Below are 17,520 nucleotides of genomic sequence, written 5' to 3' on the forward strand. Positions count from 1 at the left end.
CAATGCAACGCTGCACGACTCCGCGACAGGCTACATCAAGTAACCTTTACTTCAGAGGGGAGAAAATCGTTTTTCTCACTAAGACATTCACTTTATGACACATACACTTCTGGGCGCTGGCAATACCCACTTTTCACTGTAGTCTTGAAGTGCTCTCACTTCTCAAAATAAATGATTTTGGTTTGCACTTAATCCTGCAGAACTGTGCATGATGCTACTAACTCCAGAAGTTTAAGTTAATTGTTGAGTAGATGGACATAAAAATCCTCAGGAAAAAAAAGAAAAAAATTCAACAATGACACCCATAGATAAAAAAAATAATAATAATTGCAAGCCAGACAATAATTAGGTGTGTTTTTGTTACAGTATATCAACTGTTATGTGTTGAGTTTTTGTTGGGTAATTGTGACTGTAAAATCAGTGTACTGAATTATTACTCATTTATGCTAGCATTGTTGTATGTGGCATATGAGAATTTAATAGGGATGTAATTAAGCTTATGATCTTAATTGGGTATTAACATCTGGAAAAATCAACATATCTGCAAAGGAACAGCTTGAATATTATCAACATTTGATTGAATTCCGAATGGTTCCTTTATCAATGCAGAGTGTGTTAAAACATATGGGTCTGGTGTCTGTAACGGCCTGCAGGGTCTGGATGTTTTGCTTCAATAAGCTGCCAGACATTTCTCAGCCAGCGTTGCCTTGGCTTTGACATACGAAGGGACCGAAGATGAGAATCACCTGTCTGTGGTGAGCCCGGGTAGCAGAGTCCATCTCCTCTCAAGGCGGGTTGATGCCACGACTATTAAGACTAATAGCGTCAGCCTGTGATAAGCACAGTTGGCTGAATTCATGACCCGATCGGCTGGAGCGACGAGATCATTTCCACTTGTGTGTTTTTCTGCTGATGCGTTTAATTTTTATCCTGTCCAATGCTGTGACACAAGATGGAAACCAGACAGTGCCAGAGAAAGAGAGAGAGAGGAAAATAGAAAAGGAGTGATGAAGCCTTGGGTGAAATATTGATTGGTACAATACAGGATGAAAGCATTGCTACAATGAAGGTGTTTTTAATTCTATCATATCGTGTACACAAAGAAGTGTTGTAACATGGTCTTTGTTAAAGGCAAAATACACACAAATCACAAGGGACATGTACTGTTTCTGCTTTTTTAACCATGTTTGGTTTCTATATGCCATCACAGCTCACCTCAGTACAATAGAGATCAATAAAAAAAATCCCTTGGCATGTCAAAATTATGAAAATACAAACATATTAACAGTAATGTGTAGGGGTGGGGAAAAAATCTATTTATGTAAAAATCAAGATTTTGGAAAATCAGTCCAAAGGTTAATTGGTCACTTCCTGCTAAGGCTATCTTTTGAACTCAGTTGAATGCCAGCAAGAAATTCAGCCAGTCTCACAGATGACAGGAAGGGATCCTGTATGTACTAATACAAAAATAGACTTTGAATCCTTGGATCCATGAATCCAGAATCATTTTGAAAATAGATAGATAGAAACATTTAGTTGCATAATAAAACATTAATGTCTGAAGACGTGTGGACTAGTGGAGTTTACGAGCATCTACTAGTGAACTAGGAAAATCCTTATTGAGGGGCAGCCCTAATTCTATAATCAAAGCTTCCTTGTTTCTGGTGGTGGAGAAAGACTTTCCGTTTTTTGTTATACTGACCTCTTATTGCATCATTGTCAAACTCGGAAAGGATTCATAAGTAACGGCTTGTTTTAACCTTTATGCCTCACGTTTACACTCCAACCAAACCTCACACAAAATTGTAGAGCATCAGAGGCTTGGTGCTTCACTATTCCCCCTCCTCCCGGCCACTACATTGCTGGTATTAGCCGATTTAACAGAGATCACTGGAGGATGCTGTCGGAGCACTTGTGCTCCTCTTTTTCCCTCTCAAAATGCTCTGCGTAGAGTGGCCCGCTTAATGCATTGTAATGGTTGACCATTATTTACGCAGGGGATAAACAAAGAGAAGCGTGGAATTGATGGAGTAATCCACTCTTGCAGTCATTAGGCACCGAGATGGAGGAGCTAGTAGGAGAAGCTTCCCCCTTACCCCTCTCGAGTGGAGCAGCTAATGGAAATGGGACTCATTAAGACACCTTATACTCCGACGCACCCAAGATCATGAGCAATTGCTAATTGATTGTCGTTAGCGCTCTCGCAATGAGACGCTCTGCCTGTTTTCTCATTTGTTATGAACGGCTTTGTTTTCTCCCCCCGTCTCCTTCGCTTCATTATTGATGTTGCTGTTTTTCTTTCGCTTTCTCCTCTCCCTCTTCGCCTCGAGAGCCCTGTGCAACTGACTCACCGTAATACTCTTCGTTAGCTGTACGAGTCAAAATCCTGAGGAATGCCACATGTGAATTTGTAGTGTTGCCTAGGAAAAGGAGTTTTAAAAATGTACATCCTATGTTAACTAATGATATGCTTAAAACGTTCGTGCCAAAGGTGGGTGTAAAAGAGCGGATGTAGAAAATGTGCTTCTGCCGGTATGGTCACGGTTGAATAGCGAGGGAGAGGCAGGTCTCGTTGCTTATTGGCTCTGGAAATTCCTCCGCTTTTCCTCTTGAACCAGCAGATTGTGTTCATCTCAGCCTTTAATCATTATCCCCCCCTCCCAATAGTAATGTGCTCTCTTTTCCCCTCCCTAGATTCCTCTGTGGATATGTCAGCTCCCCACCTTTCTCCCCCTCATTGCTTTTCTTTTTTCCTTATTATGAGAAGGAGAAAGAAAAGATAAGGGAGGGAGATGAGGAAAAGGGCTGAAAATGCAAATACAAGTCCTTGGTTCTTTCTTGTGACAGATCAGGCCTCATTACACCCACCTCTCCTCTTGCAATTGGCTCAAGACGATCGCCGCTCTTTTTCTCTGTGTTGCTTGTCCCCATTATATTATATCTTATATTATACAAAGTCTTTTACCTCGAGGAAACCTCTGCTCTCCAGCCAGTGATACAGGGAGAACAGCGAGGTGACCGAACAGGAATTTATGGCTGCAGGGCACACCGTTTCCTTTGCAGATGAAGCAGTACAGAGTAGGGGAGGTGGGGGGCATCATTTTTATGTCTGTGACCAGACGGTGCAGCATTTCTTTGCTTTAGCGCTCTGCCAGCAGCCTACACCTCTATCTGTCTCCCTCGTGGGAGTTGCGACCACGTTCTCGCTCTGATAGAGAAAGACTTGAAACAAAGGAAGAAAAATACAGGAGCCCATTTGGGCAGCTCTTCCTTTGAAACAAGATAGGCTACTGTTGAGAGAGAGAGGAGGAGGAGGTATAGTGTTAAAGCCATCACTTCCTGTAAGACTCACAAAGACGTCATCACATTTAATTAAAAGACGTGTACTGTACCTTAAGTGAAATTCATGTTTGATTAAGTGGGTGTCATTTCACAATTGGGGTTCTTATTTTAATGGTTTGAGCCATCACGCCATATCAGTAGGCTAATAGTAAGAGTTAGCTAGCTAGCTCGCAAAGATAGCTTCCCCTGCCCCTTAATGTTTCATGACCTGTTTTGTTCGAGCCTTCCTTAGCTGGCTTGACAAACTGTTAGCAACACGGAGCTTATTTAACTTCAGTTCTGTGTTAAATTATACAATTTTAAATGGAAAACCTATCCCAACTGTGCCTACAAAAAAAGAAAGAAGATGCCTGGCTATCATTCTAGCTTTTAGCTTGCCGGTTAGCTTACCAAACCTCTCCGCTCATTTAACAGTCTGTTACTTTCTGGCAGACTTGAATTTAAAGAATTAGTAGACTGTCCTTTCTTACCATACATACTACTAGCAGAATAACTTGTTGGTCTTACATAAAAGCTACTATTTGAAGTATTGGGCATTATATATCATTCTGCTCTAGCAGTTTGTCTTTTGCCATTGTTATCAACCATTAGAAAGCAGTCTTTTTTTTTTTTTTTACAAGTTGAGAATTTCTTGTGAAACATTAGCTTGCTAAGCCATCACCTGTTAAATCTTTTGATGACTCATTATTCCCAATCAATAGCAGTCATTTTGGTACCTTCAATACACGATTTCTAAAACAGCATGATGTACTGTACACCAAAATTTGCTTAACCATTAAAGCATCCTTTAAAGTCAGCCAGAGTTGAAAGTGATGCTATTATGGGTTTAACTTGTTAAGGTAATCCACAACACAAACAACTGATGCGAGAGTGCAAACACATTGGGAAGTTATGCACAGCAGGAAGTAAATTACTTGCATTTGCATCGATGAAACACGTAATTGGGAGTTTCTGTGATGCTGATCTAGTGGCACAAAAAATGTTCAACTGCAGTGTGTTCCTGTGTGTGTTGTTAAGGATTTGTGTGTGTGTGAGGTTGCACATAATTACAGCAGCGGTGGTTAACTAGGCGCCAGTGATTGTGTTAATCAGTAGAGAGTGAGGAGTGGGGAGCTAACTAAGCCGGTGTCTCGTGCTCTCTAAATGTATCACGCTAAAACACCATTATCTCTAAACCTGTAATCATCACTACTGCTCTCATTTACTGCAGTGATACCCTTACTGTTGATGGCTTTTGCCCAACAACAACCCTCCCTGTGTAGTGTATCCCTCCATATGGATGTTCCACAGAGAGCAGCGGCATGCGTGTTGGGGAAATGTTCAATCCCTGCTCTATTAACCTGGATTTCAGAGTCAGTGAGTACAGTATGTACTGTTAATACAGGCTTTATAACACCATCGCTGTAGTTTTACACGATTAGGTTAATGCTCCACTACAAGGCTTTAACATAAATTAAAATCACACAACATCCAATAACGACAAGAAACAAATGATAACAGAATGTACACTGTATCATGTTATCAATTATTAGTTGTATAAAAATGATACACATATTACTAAACCTATTGATTTGAATATCAAAATTGTAATCTCGTAATGCTTCATATTGTGTTTTGAAATGTTTCATACCACACTGAACAGATTGTAGCGACATCTATAATGAATGTAACACATTATTATGTAACAAAAGATTGAAGTCATAGCTTTCAGCTGGAAACCAATTGAAGCCGCTGACTGTCATAGTTTTTATTTTAAACTCATGAAACAGAATCGGAAAAATAAAAAAACTGACCGTGAAAGGTCAAAGGGTTAATCAGTGAGTCTATATATTTAATTAATTTTGAATGAAATACTCAACAAAATGGCCAGAGCCAAGAGGGCCTTCCTTAAAGGGTTATTGATTGTTTAAAAAAAGTTGGAAAATATGTTTTAGTTGATTTCTTATGATTTGACTTCTTAATTTTTTAAATTGAAACAGTGCAGTTTACCAATGGGATCATGATTATGATGATTAAATAATGATTTAAAGCTCCAAGGTCTATACAAAACATGTCATTTGGAATGTTGATGATTTATTCACAATAACTTAATTCCTGTTAAATAACCCACTTAATTAGACTATAACCACATCATCAGTGCAAATGTACACACAATAATGGTGAGGTGAGCGTGTCTCCCCACATTCCAATAACCTTTTTCTCCTGCTGAAAATCATTACAATCTGACCTTCATTCCTTCATTTACCATTCTAGTATTCCCCCTTAAGCATTTTCTTTAAAAGTTAAGAGGCATGTCTTGCTTGATGTCTTGAATGCATCAGCCACGGGAAGCTGCCTCAAGCTGGCATCATGAGTTTTGGTGCCAGTCATACAAAGAGGTGTTTCGGAGGTGAACAGGAGGTCAGAAGTTCTATATAATATTTACTGAGAAAATAATAATCAAAACTGTTCCAGTACTTTTTTAAAAACTATATTACATACCCATCTACTTTCAAAAACAAATGGTTAGCTAATGTTGCCATTTAAAGTATACCCCTTACCACCCTGATTTCATTTTATTCAGTCAACTTTTCTATAGCTCATTATTTCCCTTTTTATTGAGGCCAAAAACCCTCTTAAAAACCTAATTAATTATTTTCCCACATGCTTCATGTCCTTGTGCATTCAAAATCCACTGTGTTTACCAGTTAAAATGCTAATTTTCCCCACTGGGACTAATGGCAACAGAGAGCTGACTGTGTGGACAGACAGCCTGTGGCTCTCATGAGCTTTTCCCTACAGCCTTGAGTGCAGGGCCAGGTGAGAGTTTCTCTCCAGGTGTCCCTCTCTCATTGTCCAAGCGAAGACCCTGTCTGACTCACCAGCGGGTCTCATGGCAACTTCACACTAAATGTCTGTTCTTCATACAGCCAGTCCAAACCCTGAGTCTGTCCAGCTCCGGTGGCTGCAGCGACAGCAGGGATTTTGACTCCATGAGGACCCAATTAAACCTGGGAGGGCCTCTGTGAAGGAATAATAACAATGATAAATGCACCTAGCTGACTGGCTTAAGCTGGGAGAAATGTTTTATTGTGCTGGCCTGGCTTGTCACATTTTAGCCCCAGCTTCTGCCTCCCTAGATTCAGGAGGTCTTTATCTCACTTTGTGTTGCTTTTGGTTGTTTTTTGAGAAGAAATAATCTGCATGTCCTTTGCAGTGGCTCCAGTTTTTCTAAATAAAAGAGCAACTAATGATGATACGTTTGTTAGTGTGTGTGTGCGTGTGTGCGTGCATGTGTTGTATTTCTTTGTGTGCAATTTTGTTATGCACGAAAAATGGAGAAGTGTGTCTTGGTGGGAAATTATGTTTTCTGTATTAGACCTGGCTGCTAGTCTTATTCATTAACAAGTACATACACAGTACATTTGAATTGTTGTGTGTTAATGAATCAGTCACTTTAGTTTGTGACACTTGTACGTGAAAAAAAACCAAACACTGTTTGGACTTTTGAACTAACTCCTCTGAGAACTGCTTCTCTTGTTTGACTTCTTTCTAAATGAAATAACTTTATTGAGTAATTGTTCAGACAAAAAAAGGAATCTGAAGATCGTTTATTAAAAAATTACTCACTAATTTATATCTATAGAACTCCTTAATGATAAATAATTAAATGAATTCAAAAAAAAAATTCCCCAAGGGAGTAAACAATAAAGTGCATCGTATTGTATGGTATGGTATCCTATCATATCATAACATTAGTAGCCACTTGAGCCTCAAAAGTGTTATTTCTTCTGTCAGGTGGTCATTTTCAAAAATGGAGAGTAAATTTTCCTTTAATTAGATAACAGGCTTCTGTATTTCATATTTTCACTTTGCCAGCAGTTTATCAATTACTGCTTGTGGTTTTATGCTGCCAGTCAGTCTTTGTCTGGGCTCCGAGCCTCCTCCTCGCTGCGCTGCAGAGCTGTGTTATTGTACTTAAACAAATCAATTCTGTTGCAGTTGAGCTTTTTTTTTCTCCCTCCATCCCCCGTCATTATGAACTGTTTGCAGTGCAGAGCACATTGATTTTTCACAGCTCTGGAAAGGCTGTTGATGAATAGCACAGAGGTATCAGGGGAGAATCTGGCTTTAAAAAGGAGGCACCCAGCACCAACCCCCACCTCCTCTTCCTCCTCTCCTTCTTCTTCCTCGCCCCTTCTTCTCCCCTCCGCCCCTACTGAGCCCACAGCGGTCCTCCAAATTCTGTTTACACAGAGTGACACTTACAATTGGGGAGAAATACTACCTGAAAAATCTTGCACTGATTAAAAACAGTGTAAGGCACAAGAGGCCAGCTTCTCCTGCTGAATGTGAAAATACACCTTTTGGTTCAACTGTTTTTGTATTTGGAGCATCAACCATGCTCCTGTCAACAAAAGCATGAGCTCAGGAGAAGCCATTGGCGATCTACTGGGGGACAGAAATGGCCAGTATTCTGTTTTTAACCTAGCAGTAAATGATACTATAAAAAAAAGAAATAGCGCAAGAATTTAACAAAGAGTGTGTAAAGGTGAAAAAAAAAAATGGCATGCCACATTCTTCTCCACTCCATAAATTCACTTACTCTACAGAAACACCTTCAAGGCATTTGTATCATTTCTTTTCAGCCACCATTTCAGTCAGCTCCTTGAAATACAGTATTATGGTTTAACACTGAAGGATAAAGAATTGTTTGTTCAGCTACATAAAGTGTCATTCTGTTTGAATAAAGGGCAGAGCTTGAACATGGAAAGCAACCAATTGTTAAATGTTGTTCTCTTCCAGCTACAGAGAGCCACACATTAATTTTGGTTATGTTTAGGCACTGCTTCAAACCTTTGTTCAGAGTGAGGACTTAACTGTCATCTCTTGACCTCATGATCCCAACATATACATTTGACAATTCCTTTATATTTTAGCTTCAGTCACAAAGTTATACAACAGACACATTAGCCACTCCTCCAAACATATTTTACAGCTGTGACACTAATACTCAGAAATATATTTTTTTTATCATTGTTAACAAATCTAAGGTATACTGCTAAGCCTGTATGGATATCGTATGACCGATATGGTTGTTGTATGGGCTGGCTCAGAAAAAGACTTACGAATGTTAAAATTAAAACTGAGCTATCAGCACCTACAAACAAGTGTTTTGAATTGTGGTAAAGATATAACAACAACAATGGAGGAAAGGCAGAGTTTAAATGCGTTTTCTCTCTTTTTTTTTTTTTTTTTTACATTGATCAAATACCTTTAATACTATAATTCACAATAACCAAAATGGCAATTTTCAAGATCTGAGTGTCACCAGGTCTTTACAATAAGGCCTGGAAGCATAGGCTAAGTGCAAAGCTATATTAGTAAAAGTCTCACTTAATAGGCTTATGTCAATCTGGGGTGGATTGTGAAAGCGCCCTGTCACTGAACTTACTGTGCGGCGGATGTTTATGATACCATACTGATCATGTGAAGTATCAGTTGCTGTTTTGATTCGTCCTCCATGGGCACGGGAGCGTGAAGGAGCTTATCCATGCAGAGAAGCGAAGTACATCACATTAAGATGGAAGCCACTCAGAGCCTATAGGAATCTGTGAGGAGGGAAATCATTGCTTGATTTTCAGAAAAAACAAATGCAAATGCAATATACGTCAGGGTTTAGAGATTTGTTGATAATGCAGCGCTGATTGATTTTTATTTATTTATTTTTTTTCTCCTCTGATTTTTCTTAGGGCAAGAAGAAAAGAGGCGCTGTGTGTTTCCCCTCCCGGTGTGTGAATGGGTGGGGGGGTTCTTGGTGGTGAAAAATCAAGAGTTGAAGTCAACACAGGTGAGTTTATAAAAAAATATATCCTCCACCATCAAATTACTCTACAGTGGTTGTTTATAACCAACACCGCAAAAGAATATCAGTATACAGATGGCTACGAGACAGGGGTGAATAAATAGTTGTGGTTACATAACTAGCACAACTAGTTCTTAAGCTTTCAATTTAAAAGATGAAACCAAAGGCTCTTCTGTTGTATCCAGCACAGTGGAATTTTCAAAGTTCAAAGAGTTATTGGAGTTAGTGCCCTTAACTCGCCAACATAATAAGAAAGAGTGTAGCACTAGCCAACTAGCCCTGTCTGTGGTCCCCTCTCTATCTCACCGTTTTTATGGGAAAGGTGGGTAAATACCAAAAATTTAGATCAGGACTCATTACTTTGCCTAAATAGATAATGTAGCAAGTAATAAGGCATCGTTTTGTTTTTACCCCTAAGATATATTACGCTCTGTGATTTTGCTTTGTTTGAAAAAGTCTATTCATGGAAAAGATGTTTCGTTGCAACAGAAATTAAACAAAGCTTGTAAATGGAAACAGATATCTGCCTCCCCTACAATGATTTAAAGACTACAACTTTGTTAGCTTGGACATGCTCCATCCTCCTCTTTGCTCAAGTGTCTTTGGTAAACACTCAATGGCAGCAGTTTGTGTGTGGCCAGAGTCAGCTCCCCTTGCACAGCATGTTGATTTCATTGGTAGCTGCTTGGGGGGGTTCTGAGTTAACAAAGTGCTGTGATGTGTGATCTGTTTTGCTGAATTCAAGTCCATGTGAAATTGGACAAATGTGTGCAGGGAAGGTCTATAACAGCAGGCCACGAGTTTATCCTTATGCAATATTTGGTCCAGTGTATGTTCCACTAAAAGAGGGAATTATGTCGTGGAAAGGGAATGTAATTGGTTCGTCCACTGTATTATACAATACAGCTTCGGCTTCATGGATTAGGAATTGGGGCATCCAGCATACATCCACACACTGAATAGATAAGAGTGGTTAATCTTGATTAGAGCAGTGTGAATGCTGAGAAATACGGTGCCCTGACAAACATCTGCCCGCCACATAGCTGAGTGGGATAAACCAAAGTGATTATTGTGGAAATGTCAGGCGAGGTAGGCAGTGAGAGCAAGTGGAACGAAGGGGGATATGACACGAACAGGGGCATGACATGAGTGCTTCAGTTCAGTCAACTCTCCCTCTCCCAGTGACACTTATTTTTCACTCTGACTATTGATGCAAGGTTGTCTTTTTTTTTTAAGGCTGGGTTTGATGGAGAGGCTGCAGTCCCCCAAATGGTGAAAATCTCACATATGAAGATGTGATCCACAAGATGTTGAAGCAAATAAAATCTCTGTCAGTAAAGCAGCTTTAACTAAAACATTCTTTTCTCTACTGCGTAAGTGCTGTGTTTTTTTGTAACCTTGTTTAACCTATAAAACTTAAGAAAGACAAAAAACTATTAAAGGTTTATAGAGACAAAGTGACAACTTTGCTTCCCCCTGAATCTAGCTATGTACTTTTAAATTATGTAAGACTAAAGTAACTAAGATGTAAAATCTTAGGCAAATGATAGCTTAGCATTGTTCTTAATAACAAACTTGGCAGAAGTGGTTTGTTTGGTTTGTAGTGGGTCAGGTGTAACTGTTGGAGAAGTCTGTTACATTGTGATAAAATCAGCTCATAACAAAAGTGTGATTTCAGTCGGTTCATGTCTGAAAGTTCCACGGTTGATGTTTGTCTCTGTTGCACTAGTAGAAGATGTTTATATTTGAGAAGCTGACATTTATTTTTGAGCTTAAAATATTGAATACATGTTGGCCAGTCAAACAGCTTTGTAGCCTGTTTCATTTCAGTTGGTTGATCCCAGAAGGGTTGCTCTTTGTCTCTGCTGCGCCATGCAATATGTTACTGAAAGTCTGGCCTTTTTTGTTTTTGGACAAATTAATCTAACTATAAATTGTTGGGTAGTGTATCATTGATTAGTTGATGAAAGCCATTGATTAACAAAGTTTAATTTCAGGTGGTTGATGTTTGAGAGTAGCCAGGTTGGCATTTGTCTCTGTTGCTGAGCTCTGAGTAATTGCTTTCCTCTGTGAAATGTGAGGGTTTCAAACATTCTGTTAACCTTGCGAGAGGGGAAAAAAAAAAAAAAAAGGCCGGAAAAAAAGTCTACTTCCTGTCAGTGGTCTCTGTTTCTCTCTGTTCTTGTGAGATCTGGAACTGATAAGTGTAAGGCCTCTGGTAACTGAACAGGAAGGATAGAGGGCCTGGCCTCAGAGCCCCTGACTCTGCACACATGTCCAACTTCCTTCTGCACATGCAAACAAAGAGAGCCAAGCCTGCCACTTAACTCCAACTTTCAATTCATTTAAGCCTATTAGAAGGATTATCATCCCTTGTTGGAGTGAACTCTGGTTCTGAAGCGATTTCTGTTGAATATAATAACAGGCAGGCATTTTGATTCACTAGACCTCGGCCAAATTAATGCTTAGCATTATGCTTCACACCCAGGCCTAATCATAACTCCCTTGTTCCACTGACCGGTGTTGAGTCAAGTGGAAGTACTTTATGAAACAAGCACATGACAGAGCAGTGAGAGTTTAACATTCAACCCCAACACTCAGAGGTCTGAATGACAAGCTGTTAAACTAAAAACAGTAATAGGGCTGTTGTAGTACACAGACAAATTGGTGTGTCCTGAAACAAAATGAAACACAGAATGAAATGGAAATTCAAACGTTACACTGGTTGGAAAAAGTTGCTGGATAAAGGTGGAAGCTTTGTCTGATGAAGGTTCTGACACATCGAGGAGATCTTTGTCTGTTGGACTGTCGATAGAAGCAAAATTGATGAGCTTTGCATAGAAACAGTATTAATATGCTTTAAAGATTAAAGCAAAAATGTAGAAGGCCAATCTGTCACTTCAGGGTTTGAAACAAATTAATTGAAGTTTGTTGAAAATGAAACAAAAAAAGCCGGAAAGAAAAAAGAAGATGGGTGGTCTTCTTGATATTGATATGAGTCAGGGGCAGGGCTACCAAGATGTTTTAAAAAGTAACATTTGGACAAAGAATCCCAAAATTTGGCTTCAACGTTAATGAAAAAAATTAATTTCCATAATATAACCTTGTCGAATCTATCTAACGATTTATGTTGATGGTGTTTAAACAATGACTATCTCGGGATGTTGCCCTTGAAGCTTTTGTGATAACATTGCAGATGTTGCAGACAGCTAACTCAAAGGTTCAATGACTAGTACCAGATAAGGGTAGACTTTTTTTTTTTTCTTGTACACTCCTGGGTGAGTAATAGGGCATGACAAGATCCCACTTAAGCTAAGTTGTGTTTTTGCACTGTTTTTGAGATCCATCTGTTATCTTATCAGTCTGGGTTTGGCTCAATACTTACCGTGGGTTTAATGTCTATTCCTAATCTTGTTATCACAGTACCTTTAGTTGAAATAAAGCAACTTTGGGAGGCACATCTTTGTCTCTATTTAGCCTATGGCACAGATGTTCCAGGGTGGTATCCTTCCCGTGAGAAAATGCGAGATAACGTGCCAGTGTGACAGCTGAATTATGAGCCCATTAGTCACTGGAGAGAGAAAGAGGTGGATGAACATGGCATCCATCAAGAAAGTGCCTATTTTTTTTTCTCGCAGATAGCCTCCCCCGACTGACCAGGAATCTTGTAAGTCTCTCCCACTGATGTAGGAGTCAGAGGACTGGGGTCAGGGAACAGGGCTGGAGCTTTCCTGGTACTCCGCTGCTGCTGATGACCTGCCTGCTTGTCCTAGGAACAGAGGCAGTACTCAGTGTACTGTGACTAAAAATAGACGTGGCGTCAACCCTACTTTCCCATAGACACATACAAATGTAGATGCTCGGGCATGTTCACGCACCCTGAACCAGTGTAGCAACAAATGTACAGAGGCTGCCGATAGTCTGTGGCACATAGGCAAACATGTTTGATTGACAGGGTGACTACAGCGGTACAAAGTGTGCATTCAGGACCGATTTTCTCAACAGCGCTTAGATGCTCTAACTTGACTTACAGCAGGAGGAAGCCATTAAGCAACACTTGGCTCTGAGATGAACTTCCCCCTCTGTTCTGTGACCCTGATAAATAAGGCCTCTTTACATCTCGTGTGTCTTTCTATTGGCTGTTAGCTTGGCTCGACTTAAGACAAATAAAAGCCCACTTACTTTTTCAAAGCTAAATCAAAACTGGTTTCCCTTGGACATACCTTTCACTGACACCTTGTCTCATGATGAGTAGCCTGAATAAACGATCTGACCGTCTCCGAATATCATTATTCTCTGGCCTCTTTCTTTCTATTTATTAGCTAGGACAGCATTAGAAAGGGACAGATATTGCGGTGAGAGAGAGAGTGGGTGATTGTCAGGAACTCACAAGCGGTGTGACGAGGACTATAGCCTCGGTTCTGAATTTGCCTCTGTGTCATATCAAAAGCTTTTAATGCGAAATATGTTGGATGGTTCCAATTTATCTCTTCATGCTCTGCAGCGTGATTGAGCGTTACACAATGTAGTCGGATCTTCTTGAAAGCCCAGGAATTTGCAGCAGACAGGCTGATAGGCATCAATTTCAGACTTGTTTAGTAATTTTTGGGATCAAAGGCGATGATGAGGATGATGATACTGATGCTAATCCCACTGAAGGGGATGATTGAGTCATCAAGGCAAAACAGCTGTCTTATGTGCCGCCTCCCCCCCCCCCCCCCCCCAAACTAATGGCTGATGATGACGATAGCTCAGTGTAAGTGAGTGCAATTGACAGCGGAGTTGGAGCTTCCTCTGGGAGGAGCGAGGAAGGCTGAATCTGAGCAGAGGGAAGCAGGCAGCAGGGTGGCCATGAAACATTCATGCACCTGGGGACTCTTTGCATAAGGAGAGTAAGCTGAGCCAGTAATGAAGTAAAGAGCAGAGGACTTTTAATGGTCCTGTTTGTCCTTTTATGAGATTAGCTTTAGTCTGGCTTCTTATATGAATTACATGTAAACCCTAATTGCATACCGGGCTTAAGTGATGACTTGTACTTGCAGTACTGCCAACTGCAGTGACTTGAAGACAATGTTACTCATTTGGAATAATGTCATTGTGATTAGCTACAAGCTACTAATCTTTTAATGAATGGATCCAGCTTCTTTTGGGGGAGGGGGGGTGTAATCATTGGAAATATCATGAAATCATTGGTAACATTTTCAGGACAGGTGAAATGATTCTGATTTTGCAGGTTTTTTTTTTAAAGTTTATTGAATGAACAACCAGGAACCCGTTGTTAGGACATAACAGCATTTTAGCATTCCACTCCAAATGGGACATCACAGCAAAATCTCCGCCACGTTAATATGGTGTATTGGTAACACAGGTGTGCGGCCGGTTATAGCTCAAAGTTTGACTGCAGAAGGGGAGTTACTCATGACAACGGAGCACCAAATGTGGACATGTGTCCCTCCTAAACTCATCCTGCTTAGTGGCTGCAAGCTCGCGCAGGGACAGAAAAGGCGAGAGAGAGGAGCAGGGGAATGGCAAGATGAAGAAGACGAGAGGGGTAATATTTGGACAGCTGCACGTGTAGTGCCATGTATCGCTGTCAGGGGAAAGGGGGGGGGGGTCAAGTGGAGGGATATTTTGGTGACTTCTGCAAGGCCTCAGACAAACTCCGGCTGCAGTATTTCTGTCACTGCACCCTCTCGACAGCAAACCGTAAATCACAGTTCACAGGAATGTATAGATGTACAAACAACTGCTACTTCTGTTGCAAAATAACAGTATGTTATATGTCGGTACTGGAAAAAGACACCTTGTTCAAACTAGACTTTCCCACGTCGGAAAGTGAGCTGTCAATGTCTCTGTTCTCAGCCTTACCCAGCAGGACGCGGTACACTGCGGTGGTTGTGTGAGACAGCTGGTCACATGTCCGCGGTCCTGTGCTAGACTGGCCCTCTGCCTTGAGGTGGTGGATGGCAGCTGACTTCTCTGATTCACTGGGAACTCGACTCATGTGTTGTGTGCCTCACAATGGACTGACTCATGGGGGAGTTGACGCCGAGCTTGTTCAGTGTCCATCTATCAGCCATTTTGCTGGACCTTTCTGTTTGCCTCCTTTGTTTGCTCCCAGTTTTGATGAAGATGGAGATCTTTTATTATGACCGGAGTTTTCCCCTTTTTTTTTTTTTCGATTTCAATACAGAGCTCAGTTTTACTTCGCCCCTCGCTCGCCACTCGTTGAGAGTATTGAACTTCCAGAAAAATGGCGTCTTTTCACCTTGCACCACTTCACATAACTCCCCCTTTAAAACTCTAGGATATGTTAATGATCCACCTCCGGCTCCCCAAAAAAAACACTGCCACCAGTTTAAGGCAAGAATTACATTAAACAATATCATACCAGTTCAGCTTTAATGAATATATTCACACATATTAAAGCCTATCTGATTCCTTAACAGTATGTAGTGTTTTCTTAAGAAAGCAGCAATATTTCTTCATTTCAATATTTTAATGCATCAAATCATAAATACATTGGCTTGAATTATTTTTACATTTTAAATAAGTGAAAAATATTCTTAAAAGCAACAGATAGGAAAACCACTGTCACAACAATGACGTACCATCACAGCATGCATTGGAAGTGTTTGCCAATGACTCATTCTTTAAAAGAAAAAAAAACGGTGATAAATCTCAGCCCACCACAAAGTGACGAGACTCAAATTGTATGGGAGTAACAGAATTTCCAACTGGAAGGAACACTGGAGGCTCCAAGCTGCGAGATCATGGAGAGAGAAAAAAAAAGGCACTTGCTTGGGCTCATGTTCAGAACAATCCTGGGAGTAAAGCAAAATTCAGGCAGGGTTTGAAGGCTCTCTCACAGGTCATCTTCGGTCTTGTAGTGAACTGTTGAATTAATTAGTTGTTGCTAGCACGTCGTCTGCCGAGGATTTAAAAGGGTGTGTATTTGATTGACTACTGCTGTGTCACCAGATGATTTTTCTTTGCAGGAAAGTAAATCCAGATTTTCCCCTTTTTTTTTTTTTTTTTGCCAACCAATCCTGCTTTGTTTGTTTGTTTGTTTGTTTGTTTGGGAAGTCTAACACAGAAGTCTTTTGAGTGAATATGGAGGGTTCATTTTTGTGACCCTGTATCTGTTTGGAAGCAGCATAATTTTAATTTTAATATGTATGAAAAATAAGGTTGTTAATAGAAAAGGGCTGTTTGTGCTCCCCTGCTTCCTTTTGAACAGATTTCCATTAAGCTGTCCGATCACTACAGAGCCACTGGTTCCCTTTGTGCTCTTGAATTAATTCTTTTTTTTTTTTTTGCTTGTCGAGAGCATTCAGACAGCCAGCATTAAATCTCTACCTGCGGTCACTCTCGCTCCCCTATCACATAATAAAATGTGCAACAGCCGCTCAGCAGCCGTTAATTGCTGTTGGATATTAGAGCGAGGTCTCTTAAGACACTGACCTTGCTTTAGCCAATCACAACAGAGCATGTTACCAGGGTTGAGCTGTGATCACAAGAGTCCCTGCAGCATGGTCACCAGGAATTAATAATTCAGGCTTCCTGCTCGCACAGTTTGCCGGACACCACGTTGCCGTTTAATGACATCTATAATGGCGTCTTTGTGAGGGATTAATGGGGATGTTGGGATATCAAAGCAGGAAATGCACCAAAGTCCAGCCGGACAGCTCTCTGCTGCCAGGTACAAAAACAAAGGCAACAGAGAGATGAGGATGGAACATTTAAAATCATCATCTATAAATATGTTAATGCCTTGCTTCACGTTATGTGCAAACTTTACCCGGGTCCACATGCTTGAACTATATTAATTAGACTTGCTTAAATATTTATTGTACGAGGATCTCACAAGATTAGAGCATTTGCTCACAATATTTACCTCCCTGCCACAGTGTTTAGCTTCCACAGCCTGAGGAAAAGGTTGTGTTTTATAATGATCTGGAGGCGAGTTTCCACTGACCTTTTAGAGGCAGGGTGGCGATGTGAGATTTCTTTTAGTTAGGGAAAAGTGGAAATGATTTGGAGTCTTTTCTCGCCTCCGTGTCCTCTTGATCATGGATGACAGCTCTTGAAATAGAAAAAGCTTCTGTTTTGTCTTCAGAGCAGACACTGTCCACCTTTTAAAGAGATGAACCGTTTCTGTTGGAGTCCTGTATGATAACCATACTGTAACCCAAAGCTGTTGCGGTTCTTATGTAATTCAGTAGATATCTTGGATTTTGCTCCCTTAAAACACTTTGGAAACTTGAGACAGTATTAAAAATGTGAACTTTTTTCATGCTAATTTTGTAATTTCATAATGACAAATCTGCACC

The 17,520-nt window shown here is 40.4% G+C and overlaps 1 protein-coding gene across 4 annotated transcripts in view; it reads left to right on the plus strand.

Moving 5' to 3' along the window:
• The window catches only part of LOC306817232 (zinc finger MIZ domain-containing protein 1-like), a 110,611-nt gene that overhangs the window by 20,651 nt on the left and 72,440 nt on the right, over positions 1-17,520 (plus strand). For all 4 annotated transcript variants that reach the window (XM_079333951.1, XM_079333952.1, XM_079333953.1 and 1 more), the window contains exon 2: positions 9,075-9,172. The gene's annotated coding sequence lies outside the window, so the exon portion shown is untranslated. The remainder of the gene's footprint in view (positions 1-9,074; positions 9,173-17,520) is intronic.

The sequence above is a fragment of the Symphodus melops genome, assembly GCF_947650265.1.
Source record: "Symphodus melops genome assembly, chromosome: 21".
NCBI lineage: Eukaryota > Metazoa > Chordata > Actinopteri > Labriformes > Labridae > Symphodus > Symphodus melops.